Source organism: Schistocerca cancellata, chromosome 12 (assembly GCF_023864275.1).
Source record: "Schistocerca cancellata isolate TAMUIC-IGC-003103 chromosome 12, iqSchCanc2.1, whole genome shotgun sequence".
NCBI lineage: Eukaryota > Metazoa > Arthropoda > Insecta > Orthoptera > Acrididae > Schistocerca > Schistocerca cancellata.
This window is the reverse complement of record NC_064637.1, coordinates 11,538,375-11,552,123: the sequence shown is the minus strand read 5'-3', so window position 1 is coordinate 11,552,123 and position 13,749 is coordinate 11,538,375.

Genomic DNA, 13,749 nt, shown 5'->3' with positions numbered 1-13,749 from the left:
CACCGTTTTATTGTGCCAATTTACATGCCGTTACTGTTGTTAGCAAAGTGGTTATCGCCAAGCGTGAAAGTGCATCGTTTTCCTTTCAATTCTTGCTCTAAGGGGAATGGGCAGGCTGCCAGTTTGTTGATGTACAGAATATCTAGTAGTAAATCAATATAGCCGGAGTGGCCGTACGGTTTGAGGCGTCATGTCACGGATTGCGCGACCCCTACCGCCGGAAGTTCGAGTCCTCCCTAGGGCGTGGGTGAGTAAGTCTAGGGACCGATTACCGCTGCAGGTTGGTCCCTGAGTATTTCACACTCATTTGAACATTTGAATAAATCAATGCTTACCAGGTGTACCGTAATGAAATGAGCGTTTTTTTTGTGAAAATGAAACACTAATTTTGAATTGAAAAGTAAAAACATTTTATTCAAAGTACTGACCATTGCTTTCTATACATTTTGATCACCTTCTGGCAATTTGTGGACACCACGCCAATAGAAATGTTCGTCTTTTGAAGCAAACCAATCAGACACCCAATTTTCGACTTCTTCATAGGAATCGAAGTGATCCTCAGCCAATGCGTGTCACATTGATGAAATCAAATCGTAATCGGAAGGGGCCAAGTCTGGTGAATACGGCGGGTGGGGTAGCAGCTCCCAGCCAAGTGTTCTGATTGTATCCTGAACCAGTTCTGCTTTGTGTGCAGGTGCGTTGTCGTGTAAAAAAAGGACTTTGCCATGTCTTCTGGCCCATTCTGGTCTTTCGTCTGTCAACGCATAGTTCAAATTGATCATTTCTTGTCTGTTCTGTAGCGATTAGTATTCACAGTTTCACCGGGTTTTAGCAGCTCATGATACACCACACCTTTCTAATCCCACCAAACACAGGGAATTCTCTTCTTGCCGAATCGATCTGGTTTTGCAGTCGATGTTGATGGATGTCCCGGATTAACCCACGATTTTTCCCGTTTAGGATTCTTAAAATAAATCCATTTTTCATCGCCAGTAACAGTTCGATGCAAAACTGATTTTCTTTCACGTCTTTGAAGCAAAATTGACAAATGGTTTTTTGGTTTTCCATCTGTCTTTCATTCAATTCATGTGGCACCCATTTTCCACACTTTTGGATCTTAAAATAGCTTTCAAGCGGTCAGAAATTGCTTGTTGTGCAACATTTAGCATTACTGCCATTTGCTTCTGACTCAAAGTATCATCTTCATCCAATATTGCTTGCAATTCGGCGTCTTAGAACTTTTTTGGTGGTCTTCCACGTTCTTCATGTCTTACATCAAAATCATTACTTCTGAACCGTCTAAACCATCTTTTGCATGTTGCTTCTGATAGGGCATAATCACGATATGCCTCGACAAGCATTCGATGCGACTCTGCAGCACTTTTTTTCAAATGAAAACAAAAAATTAATGCTTTCCGCAAATCATCACATTGTGGTACAAAATTCGACATGTTAACACGATGAAACATAGGATGTTGTTTGTTCCATGACTTGATGTATACTAATTATCTTTGATACATGTCATACCAACCAAACAAAAAAAATTAATGCTCGTTCACAACAAATGTTCCCTATGGACACATTTGTATCTTAACGTTCAATTCTTACCGGTACACCTGGTAAACATACAGCTCTAAAACTGGCAGTACATTTTCAATGAGCAGCCGATATTTTTATAGGCTTGTACGTCAATATCATTTTCAACGATATATCACTTTTTTCCGATTGCATTGAGGGCCTGTAATGATTTCTGATGAAGCAATGTTACGTCTGATGATGCAAGACACAGAATAAAATGCTCGAAAAGTACTAAAAAGAATGGCTGGACTGCGTCACCTGAGGAACTGGGGAAACCGACAGCCGTCACGTGTGTCCGGGGTGCACTGTGCACAACAGGTGTGTCTCTGTAGCACTCTTGGGGGCCTGCTTTGATCAGGGGCAGATTTCTGGAGCTTCTCACATTTCTGCGTTTTGATGAATACAAATTGAAATTTGGGGGAAGTTCATTGGAAACAGTATTCGTGCTTACCGCCCTGGAGAAAATACAACCACTGCCGAGCAGCTGTTACCAAGCAAACTAAGATGCACGTTTACTCAGTTCATGTCCAGCACACCAGACAAATATGGTCTCAGATTCTGGTTGGCTGTTGATGTAACGACTGGTTTCCCAGCCCCGGCGAAGAGGACGTGCATAGAGAGGAAGGACGACTTGGAGAGCACGTCGTCCTGCGTGTCATGGAGACATTTGTGAATCGAGGACGGAAAGCGGCCACAGACAACTTCTTTACGTCTCCTCAACTCGGAGAAAAGAAAACTTTACTAACTGGTAAAATGAACACGATCCGCCGTGAAATCCCCGATGAAGTAAGGACACCGATTTCTGAAATATACTCCACCACAATAGCGACAACACAGACTGCACCTTGACTGTATACCAAGGAAAGAAGAACACAAATGTACGTACCGTTAGCGCTAGGATTTCACCCGGAACAAGTCCCGCCCATTCACCCCCCTCCACGCCTGTCCATAATAGCGTTTGGCGCACCCTTAGACAGCCGCCAGTTCCGCAAACTGGAAGCTACATCAGAGTTGTTATCGTCACAGTCCAACACACGTTACTCTGTGATGAAAGTCAGTAATGATAAGAAACTTAAGTTTTTCTGGACAGTAATATAATACGAATGTGCATTATTAAAGAAATAAAAGTATTTATAGAGAACTGAAAGCATCGCCAGCAATAGAAAACAAAAAATAACGTGATATTATTTACGGGTAATAAGGACAAATGTTCATTAACCAATTCACTTATTATAACACGTTTGAGGGAAACAGCAGAGCAAACATAGAGTGCGAAAACAATGGTCTTGAATCTGCAATGTCGGTAGTAAAGCCACGGATGCAGTCGGCTCACTCTGTTGTCTAAAACCAACGTTATATAGAAGTAAGTGAAAGTCGTTTTGTTTATGTAGGCCCTCATAGTAGCTCACGAAAATTAAAGAATATAAGAATGCCATAAAGTAGAAATGCGTAATGAAAGCAGTAACATACTCTCTTATATGCCATATTTCGTTACTATTTGCATGGGTAATGGGTGAAATTTAACTTGTAAATTCTTCCAGTTCCGTACCTACGCATTATAAACGAGGTTATGAAGAATTGTGGCTGTTTCTGTGTGATTAGTGTCCTATATGCTGTTGCAAACGTCTCAGGAAAATAATCTGTCGTTATTATTTGTCCTGTCTGTTTTTAACACAATGATTTATTAATTTCGTAAATGTCATTCAAACCATTTTTAAAAATAATAATGATGATGTGTATGTTTGTCACAGAGCAGGTATGGAGGAAATAAATGCTGCAGTGTTTCAGGGCCGTAAAACGTCCTTCATGCTGTGCTAGTTCTTCTTCCACCCCTAAAACTTTTCAGCAAACCTATTCTGTGAATAATATGCAAAAACAGCTTGGATCGATGTAGCAAGAACGAAGTAATTTTGATGCCTTCTGGAAGTATAGTGAACATTGGTGCTTGTTTCACATACTCTGTCTGAGTTCTGAAACCTAAGTGTCAAGTATACTGTGGTTCCTCTTTCTCCAAGCAAATTATTCTTTGAGGGTAGGTTTTTCCTGTTGTAGCTTTGGATGCTTTTTCTCACATAGAAGTACGTTTTGTTCATAGTCTATTCATCTGAATACTGAGTTCCCGTATTTAAAGAATTCGGTGCTAAATTGTTTTCTGTTATGTTTGCTGTGGAAGTACCTGGCACAGCTGAGGCCAATTGTGCACTTTTATTGTAACGCGTCTTTTAACTATCTGCCAAATTTAAGACCTAGCAAGATATTAATTTAACATTCACTCCAAGTGCAGCCGAACGCGGTAAACCAAGTGGGTCAACTGAAACGACGCCCAGGCGCCGAACAAAGGCCGGGTAAACCGTGGGGGGTGAGTGGGCGGGACTTGTTCCGGGTGAAATCCTGGCGCTAGCGATTCCCCAAAAATGTCATTCTTATGAGCGAGCTGCATGCTGAAGTAGCAATAAGCAAGGAAGGAGAGAAAAACCTTGAATGTTGTACAAAGCAACAAAGTATGGGGTGGACGTGGTTCACCAAATGACCAGCAAATGTACTACGAAAGGTGCACGTAGGCGATGGTCAATGCATGTCTTCTACAACATACTGGACATGGTGGCAATAAATGAACGGGTCATCTATAACATAGTCATGAACAAGAAAATGTAAAGGAAGAAGTTCACACTTCGACTGGCAAATGAACTCGAGGGAACGAAACAGCAAGAACATCAGGCAATGGAAGAGTATTTGGAACTGAAATAAGCTAGAAAGCGGAGGTAGTGCCAAATCAGCTTCTGAAAAGGCAATGAGACCAGCGGAAACTGTGTAAAGTGCCACAGAGTTGCGTGCGGAAAATGTGCGCGTAAAGCAGAAATCACCTGCGCTAAGTGCGTCTTGCAGCTTCAAATGACTTGAGCGAAGAGTAATATAGAGCTGTTTGTAAACCGCATATGAAAGTGAAATGGACCAAATATACTGAATGCGTCTAGAAGGTTGCATGGATAGTTGGTAAATTAAAATCTCTCGTATGATACATCGTTGTTTAAATAAATTAGTAATTATTATTTGGCTCTACGCACTGTAGGACTTAACTGCTGAGGTCATCAGTCCCCTAGAACTTAGAACTACTTAAACCTAACTAACCTAAGCACGTCACACACATCCATGCCCGAGGCAGGATTCGAACCTGGGACCGTAGCAGTCGCGCGGTTCCAGACTGTAGCGCCTAGAGCCGCTCGGCCACCCCGGCCAGCAATTATTATTTATAATTGTAAATAATTGTTGTGATTACTGGAAATAAAGTATGGATTAACAAACACTAAAAAAGTACTTGTTTAAGTGACCCCTTCCCGCCGTTTTAGGAATATCAGGAACTCCGCTTCAGCCTGCTGCGTCGCTGTCACGATTGCCTTAATGCTCACGGTGATTTTGCTTCATCGGCATATCGATTCTGTACTATACAGCCTCCGAACGCACATTTTTTGATCGCCCCTTATTGCACGATCATTGCAAGTACCACGATTTATACATTCTTAATCTTGTTGTTTTGTGATCGTAGTTCAACAATACGAAGATAAAAGAAAGTAATAACACGAAGGAAGTCGCCAGTCACGACGAGATTGTACAACTTAAAGACAGCACATTAGCACCCAACCCCCTATTTCTGACGGACAGAGCTCTAGATAGTGTAAGTGTTGAAATTACACCTTCGTTCGGAAGCCACGATGAATTTTACCTCCGCTCTTCTGTATTCTACCGCTTTCATTTTTTTTTTCCGCAATGATAAGTGTTTCACATTTGTCCGTCTTTCACCGGAGGCCCTCGCATAATTAATGAGTAATGGCAGACATGGGGACAGAAAGCTCTGGCAATGTCGGACATGCCGTGTCGGGCGCGCGCGCCGCAGGATTTATTCGGGGTGCGTGCGCCGCGGCCGTTATATAATTCAGGCCGCTACCGGCGCCGTCGACGTCTGCGTCTGTGTCTGCGTCACGGGTAATTTACGGCTCCATCCGGCAAGGCGCGCCGCACCGAATATTCCTGGCAGCGCTCGTTGCGGCGCTGAAATACGCGCGCGAAGAGTCCACACCTCCGCGCCGGAGTAACAAACAAACACAAAAAGAAAAACGCCTCTAAGGAAAGTGGGAAGGCAGTGCCGGGACGAAACAAATAGGCTGCGAGCGAAGACCTGTAAACATTAGCGCCGCTAAATCACCGAGCCTGCCGGCGACAGTCAGCTGTCCGCGACGGCAGCGCCTCCGGCGGCCGGCCTCGCCGCGCGCTTTACGACTTTCCTCGCTTCATATTTCCCGCTCCACTTTTCTTTTTCTATCTCTTTTTTTTCTCGTCTCTTTCTCTGTCTTCTTGTGACCTGGAAGAGGCGGGAATTATTATAGATAGAATAACTGGAGCGGAATGATGCGGCGACCGGCGTTATTAATCCCGTCGCCATTAGTTAATTCACGCAGCGCCGCCAGGTGTCTCGTAAATCGCCGAACGGGGGACGGATTGAATTTAAAGAGCTGAACGGGCTCCGTGACTCGCCAGCGGAATTTCACTTGCTGGCAGTCGTGGCGCATTGCAGAACACGATCATAGGACGAAGAGAAAGATTAATGAATGGCGGAACAGACGCGAAACACTTGGGTGGACGAGTACAAATTGTTTTTGAGGGTTACCCAAATCCAATATTACATTTAGAACTAGATTAACGGACACGTGTAATTTGTGTTGTCGATGTCGTCTTCAGACCGAAGACTGGTATGGAGCAGCTGTCCACGCTGCATTACCCAGGGCAAGTCTCTTCACCTCCACATTAACTACCGCAGCCTACGTCCATTTGAATGTGTTTACTGTATTCATCTCTTGGTCTCCCACTACAATTCCCCCCTCCCCCTCCTCACACTCACATACATACACACGTCCTTCAGTTCCGAACTGTAAATCCGTTATGTCTCAGGATGTGTCCCATCAACCGATCCTTTCTTTTGGTCAACTTATGGCAAAAATTTCTTTTCCTCCTCAGTCGATTCAGCACCTGCTCTTTTGTTATTTCATCTACCCATCCAATTTTACGAATACTTCTATAGCTCTACATTTCAAAAATATTGTTTTCTCCTCTTATTTGAACCGCTTATGGTCTACCTTTCACATCCAGACAAATAACTTTCGAAACTATATGCTAACATTTGTTGACAAAATTTGTCTTTTTCAGATATGCTTTTCTTGCTATAGCCAAAATGAATTTCACATTCTCTCTACTTCAGCCATCATCATCATCATCATCATCATCCGCTGCTCAAAAACTAAAGAAACGAATCAAAATTTGTGCCACAGCCAGGACTTGAACAATGGTCTGCTGCTTAGTAGACAGGTATGCTGCCCACTGCAATACTGTAGCAGTATAGCCCACACACTACTCTACTCCAGTACTAAAAATCGTCTACTGTTTTTAATCTCCCATTTCAAGATATAACTGATTCAGCATCACTTGATTTAATTCGAATACACTCCATCAACCTTATTACGATCGAAGATAAAGTTGACACTCTTACCTCTCAAGGAAAATATAATTCTATCAGGTCAATAACCTGCCCTGAAGTATAGGTAGGACGTCTCCATTACTTACAAAAGTTGGGTGTTATTCTAATACCGGAAAGCCTCGTTACTGACGATTTAAGAAGGGGAAAATGGCCTGCATTGAAGTCTGTGTAAGGGAGGGCATTGGACTGGAGCAGTCCGTGTAGCTATGTTAGCCATACCGCTACAAGTGCTGCAGTGGTTAGCACATCTGCCATGTAACCACGAGAACTGCGTTCAAGTCCCGGCTGTGGCATAAATTTCAGTTCATTTCTTCAGCTTCTGTCATCATCGAAGTAAAAGTTGAGTACGTATCAAGAAAAATATAATTCCATCGAATCTACCCATCCCATTCAGCTGATCTTCCAAGTCATTGCCTTTATTGTGCCGCAATTACAATGTTATCGGCAGATTTCAACGTCGTTGTTTCCTCTCCCTGAACATTATTTCACTTTAAAAAGTTCACATTGGCCGACACTTAGCACTGTTAACAAAGTTCTTCCGGGCTTGCGACAGGACTCTCAATGTGTAAATTTATCCGACGTTTCGGCCACTGTTGCACATGGCCTTCCTCAGGGTGTTTTTCTTTTGGCAACAGTGACCGAAATGTGGGGAATCCGACATCTCAACAATGAAGTCGCATACCCAGAAGAATTTTGTTGAATGTGACAATGAACGCGGGAGCCAATGCTTACACATTACACAATGTTGTTGATTCAGTTATCTCAGTTGCACTTGTGGGCGTACCAGTAAAGCCCCGATTCTTGAAACAGTCAAACTCCCAGCTTTAAGTGTCTTATTACTTCAAAAATGAGTTAACGTGTTATACATTTGATGTTAAGTGTCTATGGGTGAGGCAGTTGAGAAAGGCTTTGAAATTATTTACCAAGTTTGTTGGGAGTTGAAACGTACTCTGAAACACGGCTTGAATATAGGATGGACAAACAGAGTCTACTTTTTGATACAACTCAGTGATTTTGAACGATATGCCGTGCAATTATGTGATTTTCCAGGTGTATTCAGTGCTGTGTGTGTGGATAGTGTCTGCAAACCGTGTTGCAGAGTTAATAGATTAAAACACCATACCTGCGTGAACAGTGAAATGCAGTAAGCGATAAAGCTTTTTCTTCTCATCATTTTGTAGGAAGCGTCAGCGAGAAGAGACTTTCGTAATCGTTTGAAATTACTTGTAAAGTATATCGGAATCGGTTAAGTTTTCTCATTCTCAAATATTGTACGAATATAGTCCGGGTATCTGCGCGCCATAAGTTACCCCGCCTACACATATACACAAATTCCCCACCTGTTACTGAGTAGATTATCAGAGCATTTTAACTCCTTAAATTCAGTCCAAAATTACACTGACCGCCAAAGAAACTGGTATACGCATGGGCATTCAACTACAGAGATGTGTAAACAGGCAGAATACGGCGCAGCGGTCGGCAACGCCTGTATAAGACAAGTGTCTGGCACAGTTGTTAGATCGGTTGCTGCTGCTACAGTGGCAGGTTGTGAAGATTTAAGTGAGTCTGAACGTGGTGGTGTCGGCACACGGGCGATGGGTCACTGCATCTCCGAGGTAGCGATGAAGTGGGGATTTTCCCGTACGACCGTTTCACCATTGTACTGTATCAGGAATGCGGTAAAACACCAAATTTCCGACATCGCTGCGGCTGGAAAAAGATCCTGCAAGAATGGGATCAACGACGACTGGAGAGCACCGTTCAACGTGACACAAGTGCGACCCTTCCGCAAGTTGCTGCAGGTTTCAACACTCGGCCATAAACAAGTGTTAGCGAGCGAACCATTCAACGGAACGTCATCGATATGGGCTTCTGGAAACACGTTGCCTGGTCAGACTGGCTTCAAACTGAATCGAGCGGATGGATGGACGTGTACGGGTATGGAGACAGCCTCATGAATCCTCTGACGTTGCATGTCGGTAAAGGACTGGTTCAAATAGCTCTGGGCACTGTGCCACTTAACTGCTGAGGTCATCAGTCGCGTAGAATTTAGAAGTAATTAAATCTAACTAACCTAAGAACACTACACACATCCATGCCCAAGGCTGGATTCGAACCTGCGAGCGTAGCGGTCGCTCAGTTGCAGACTGTGGCGCCTAGAACCGCACGGCCACTCCGGCCGGCTCAGTAGAGGACTGTTGAAGCTGCTGGATGCTCCGTAATAGTGTCGTGCGCGTTCAGCTGCCGTGATGTACGCCTAGATGAGACTCTTGACAGGTGACACGTACGTAAGCATCCTGTCTGATCGCCTGCATTCATTCGTGCCTATTGTGCACTCCGACGGACTCGGTTAATTCCAGCAGGACAAGGCGCCACCCCACAAGTCCAGAATTGCTACAGAGTGGCTTCAGGAACACTCTTCTGAGTTCAAACATTTCCGCTGGCCACCAAACTGCCCAGACATGAGCCTCATTGAGCATGTCTGGGATCCCTTGCAACGTGCTGTTGAGAAGAGACCTCCACCCCCTCACACTCTTACAGATTTATGGACAGCCCAGCAGGATCCATGGTGTCATTTCCGTCCAGCACTACTTCAGAGATTAGTCCATGCTACGTCGTGTTGCGGCACTTCTGCGTGCTTGCGGGGAACCTACACGATATTAGGCAGGTGTATCAGTTTCTTTGGGCCTCCACTGCATACGTAGTGCTGAAACTCAATTTTTTGTTGCTGATGGAAGTCGCTAGATAGGGAACATAACTGGATGTGTGCATCGAGCACTATTGGCCACGTTTGCCATTTGGTAAAACGAATACTTGAGGAAAGAGAGTAAGAAGTGAAGTGTGCAGAGAATGTTGTTGAAGAAAACTACGACATTATTTCTACATCTACATCTACATTTATACTCCGCTAGCCACCCAACGGTGTGTGGCGGAGGGCACTTTAGTGCCACTGTCATCACCTCCCTTTCCTGTTCCACTCGCGTATGGTTCGCGGGAAGAACGACTGCCGGAGAGCCTCCGTGCGCGCTCGAATCTCTCTAATTTTACATTCGTGATCTCCTCGGGAGGTATAAGTAGGGGGAAGCAATATATTCGATACCTCATCCAGAAACGCACCCTCTGGACAGCAAGCTACACCGCGATGCAGAGCGGCCTCTCTTGCAGAGTCTGCCACTCGAGTTTGCTAAACATCTCCGTAACGCTTTCAGGCTTAGCAAATAACCCTGTGACGAAACGCGCCGCTCTTCTTTGGATCATTTCTATTTCCTCTGTCAACCGGACCTGGTACGGATCCCACACTAATGAGCAATTCGGCCGCGGTGGTCTAGCGGTTCTGGCGCTGCAGTCCGGAACCGCGGGACTGCTACGGTCGCAGGTTCGAATCCTGCCTCGGGCATGGGTGTGTGTGATGTCCTTAAGTTAGTTAGGTTTAAGTAGTTCTAAGGTCTAGGGGACTTGATGTTGAGTCCCATAGTGCTCAGAGCCATCACCACTAATGAGCAACACCCGAGTATAGGTCGAACGAGAATTTTGTAAGCCACCTCCTTTGTTGATGGACTACATTTTCTAAAGACTCTCCCAATGAATCTCAACCCGGCACCCGCCTTACCAACAATTAATTTTATATGATCATTCCACATCAAATCGTTCCGCACGCATACTCCCAGATATTTCACAGAAGTAACTGCTACCAGTGTTTGTTCCACTATCATATAATCATACAATAAAGGATCCTTCTTTCTATGTATTCGCAATACATTACATTTGTCTATGTTAAGGGTCAGTTGCCACTTCCTGCACCAAGTACCTATCCGCTGCAGATCTTCCCTGCATTTCGCTGCAATTTTCTAATGCTGCAACCTCTCTGTATACTACAGCGTCATCGGCATGGATCTTCCGGCACTATCTACTAGGTCATTTATATATATATTGTGAAAATCAGTGGTCGCATAACACTCCCCTGTGGTACGACAGAGGTTACTTTCACGTCTGTAGACGTCTCTCCATTGAGAACAACATGTTTTCTGTTAGCTAAAAAGTCTTCAATCCAGCCACACAGCTGGTCTGATATTCCGTAGGCTCTTACTTTGTTTATCAGGCGACAGTGCGGAACTGTATCGAACGCCTTCCGGAAGTCGAGCAAATTGGCATCTACCTGGGAGCCTGTATCTAATATTTTCTGGGTCTCATGAACAAATAAATCGAGTTGGGTCTCACACGATCGCTGTTTCCGGAATCCATGTCGATTCCTACATATTAGATTCTGGGTTTCCAGAAATGACATGATACGCGAGCAAAAAACATGTTCTAAAATTCTACAACAGATCGATGTCGGAGATATAGGTGTATAGTTTTTCGCATCTGCTCGACGACCCTTCTTGAAGAGTGGGACCACCTGTGCTCTTTTCCAATCATTTGGAACCTTCCGTTCCTCTAGAGACTTGCTGTACACGGCTGTTAGAAGGGGGGCAAGTTCTTCCGCGTACACTGTGTAGAATCGAATTGGTATCCCGTCAGGTCCAGTGGACTTTCCTCTGTTCAGTCATTTCAGTTGCTTTTCTATTCCTTGGACACTTATTTCGATGTGAGCCATTTTCTCGTTCGTGCGAGGATTTAGAGAAGGAACTGCGTATCACTTCCCACAAACAGCCCGATGACACTCGCTGGTGCTGAAATTAAAATTTTCGCAGCCGAGTTCAAAGCTCTGGCAGAAGAGACTAAATAAATTAAGAGCGAGTCCCGGCGGCTACTTCTGGGAGCACGGCGGCGCATTCAGGAGCCGCAAGGCGGGATTTAATTTGTTTGAGGAGCGGACAGGGCCGGCCGTTAGGCGGGATTTATCTGTCCGCGGGGCGCGCTGCGAACATCCGCGCTCCGTTTAACAACGAATCCATTGTGGCGAGTCGAGGCGCGTCGGTATAATTTGTGAACGTGAGCGCTAGCGCGAACGTGAACGCAGTCTGGGGCCAACAATGGCGTCGGAGAGGCCGTTCCGCCGCGCCGATTTATGACGGAAAGTAAGGGAGGAGCAGAGGCGCTAGCAGCACCGGCGGGGGGCCAAGACACGCAGGCGACACGCAGGACGTCCTCCCACGGGGCGTGAAACGCACCGTGAACGTATAAAAAGAAGGGAGTTCAGAATGAGATTTTCACTCTGCAGCGGAGTGTGCGCTGATATGAAACTTCCTGGCAGATTAAAACTGTGTGCAGGACCGAGACTCGAACTCGGGACCTTTGACTTGCGCGGGCAGGTGCTCTACCCCAGGCTGTGGCTAAGCCATGTCTCTGCTATATCCTTTCTTTCAGGAGTGCTAGTTCTGTAAGATTCGCAGGAGAGCTTCTGTAAAGTTTGGAAGGTAGGAGACGAGGTACTGGCAGAAGTAAAGCTGTGAGGACAGGGCGTGAGTCGTGCTTGGGTAGCTCAGATGGTAGAGCACTTGCCCGCGAAAGGCAAAGGTCCCGAGTTCGAGTCTCGGTCCGGCACACAGTTTTAATATGCCAGGAAGTTTCATATCAGCGCACACTCCGCTGCAGAGTGAAAACCACATTCTGGAAACATCCCCCAGGCTGTGGCTAAGCCATGTCTCTGCTATACCCTTTCTTTCAGGAGTGCTAGTCCTGCAAGGTTCACAGGAGAACTTATGTAAAGCTTGGAAGGTAGGAGACGAGATACTGGCAGAAGTAAAGCGGAGAGGACCGGGCGAGAGTCGTGCTTGGGTAGCTCAGATGGTAGAGCACTTGCCCGCGAAAGGCAAAGATCGCGAGTTCGAGTCTGGGTCCGGCACACAGTTTTAATTTGCCAGGAAGTTTCAAGAAGGGAGTTGTCATTATTTCCCTGTGATGTCACTCTGATGTGCCCATAACTATCGATTCTCGTGGCCGTATCTCAAATAAAATCTGGCGCTTTGACTATGCGTAGGCGTTGTTTCGTAAAAAGAATGACATTAGAATAATCGTTCACTTTGTTGATATGCCAGGATACGATAGCATGCCTCGCTTCTTTCCTCATTGCATTATGTGCGGTAAAGGACTCGTAGTGGAACTTGTAGTCAAGGAAGGCAGGATTCGGTTACAGGGCCGTAATACGTTACTATTGGTTCCCTTTTGCAATTGTTGGTCTTGTTGTGGTCTTCAGTCCAGAGACTGGTTTGATGCAGCTCTCCATGCTACTCCATCCTGTGCAAGCTTCTTCATCTCCCAGCCTACATCTCGGCACTCTGTTTCACACTGTGGATCTCAGAATACCCGGTGTACCGGTATGACAAGAGCGTTTTTTTTTGTGGAAAGGAAACACTAATTTTGAGTTGAAAAGTAAAAACATTTTATTCAAAGTACTGACCATTGCTTTTTATACATTTTGACCACCTTCCTGGCAATTTGTGGACACCACGCCAATAGAAATGTTCATCTTTTGAAGCAAACCAATCAGACACCCAATTTCCGACTTCTTCGTAGGAATCGAAGTGTTCCTCAGCCAATACGTGTCCCATTGACGAAAACAAATGGTAGCCGGAAGGGGCCAAGTCTGGTGAATACCGCGGGTGGGGTAGCAGGTCCCAGCCAAGTGTTTTGATTGTTTTGCTTCGTGTGCAGGTGCATTGTCGTGTACAAAAAATTACTTTGACAAGTCTTCTGGCCCCTTC